Here is a 2023-nt window from a genome sequence, read left to right as displayed (position 1 = left end):
CCGACAGATCTGAGCATTGTTGGAAGCAAAAAGAAGAAAAAAAACTCAGATCTACGATGGATCTGAGCGAAAGGCATAAAGAGCCGCGGAGCGAATTTTGAGCTCCGCATCTATAAACTTTTCCGAGAGATTTGAAGGTGACGGATGATGATGACGGAAAAGAAGGTGAAGGAGAAGAAGGTGTACACAGATCTGATCGGAATTTTTGACCGGAAGTTTTTTTCCAGATTTGTGTATACATACCCTGTATACATATTTTTCGAAAGTTTTTTTTTTTTCAGATCTGTGTATACATACACTGTATACAATATTTTTCGCGTTTTTCGAAGAAATTTTTTTGTATACAAATGAATAGAGTAAAGTTACGCCTGTATACAAATGAATACAATCAATTTTATTTTTTGTATTCAAGTTTTGAGTATATTCGTTATTTTTTTTGGTGTACATATGTTGTATGCAGTGTTTTTCGCCAGTTTTTGTTAATTTTTTTGGTGTATCTATGTTGTATACGCCTGTATTTGTTGTATACATAATTTAAAAATATGGTGTTTGTTAATTTTTTGTATATAAGTTTTTATGTATTCATTTTTTTTCTCGTATTTATGAATACAACAAGCCAATTTATAAATACGTATATATTTTCGCAATACAGTGAAAAAACGGAAAAAAAAATTGTTGTATTCATGAATACAAATAAAATAAAAAACGAATACAAGAAAAAACGTATACAACCTTCAGGCTTGGGTAGTTGCTACAAAATGTAAATATTGAAACATTTGCTATGTGGCTTGATTAAAGCCCAAATGTTTGTCATTTATGTAGTTTGCCATTTTTTTAAACCCTAAATTTCTTCCAGTTTTTTATGCATCATTTATTATTATTAAATCGTTGAAGTCTCCTTTGTGAATGTAATTATAATATATTACTTAAGGATTCACTGGTAACCACATAGCTCCTCCCAGTTCCCAACTATACCGACGATTTTTTCTTTTAATTGTTGAGATGTTTTAGTCTTACAACTAAGAGTGGTAATTTTGTTAGTTACCTAATCATTAAGATAATAATTTATCTGTCTAATTATAGGGTTGGTATACCGGATATGCATAAGTTACAATTTCCATTTTTTCTTGCATCAATTGACTATTGGATTACCAAATCATAGAGGTTTTATTTCATTGACTACGATTATTAAATCATTAATTTATTTACATTCTACTTAACAGTCCGTTTGGGACTGAGGCTTAAACATTATTGTTTACGTAGTAGTCCACCGGAAATAGTAGTTGTTGCTGTGTATTTGTGAAAATGACTTTTTTGTTTTTCTTTTTGATAATTTGTCACTAGGTGCATTTTTTCTTGTTCACACGCAGTAGTAGTTGGACAACTCTGCATATGAGTGTCTTACTATAAGTACCTCTTAATTCAAAGAATCAAAACTCATCAAAATTGAAATAGCTGTTTGTAAAGAAGTTACTCGTTGATCCTCACTGTCTCTGAAACACCAAAATCATGGAGTTAATTGCCATTGCTGCTGTGACAAAGAAAGTTGTTGATGTCATTGGCACTCTTGCCCTTGAAGAAGGATATCGCTTGTACTGGTTGCGCGAACAAATGGAGTGGATCCGACGACAGATGGAGAAGATGCAATCCATCTTGAAAGAAGCAGATGCTTATCCTACTAGTAGTGAAACATTGACAACAACAAGAAGACAAATCAGAGAACTTGTCTATGATATTGAGGACATCATGGACAAGTACTTTCCAAAGTTAGCTTCCCATAAGGCTAAGGGAAATGACTTTCTTTGCTGTTTGTCTAATTGCTGCACTGCTCATGAACTTGTTTTGGAAATTGAAGCAATAAAAGGCAGGGTGGAGGAAATCAATACTGCCAAACGAGCTTCCCACGTGTGATATTGGTAGTAGTGGTCATGATACTATATGGGAAGTGAGAAAGAATTTTCTTTATGGTGACGAAGAACCAAATATTGTTGGTTTTCAGGATGACATTGATGAATTGAAGATT

The sequence above is a fragment of the Lycium ferocissimum genome, chromosome 2 (assembly GCF_029784015.1).
Source record: "Lycium ferocissimum isolate CSIRO_LF1 chromosome 2, AGI_CSIRO_Lferr_CH_V1, whole genome shotgun sequence".
NCBI lineage: Eukaryota > Viridiplantae > Streptophyta > Magnoliopsida > Solanales > Solanaceae > Lycium > Lycium ferocissimum.
This window is presented reverse-complemented; position numbering follows the sequence as displayed.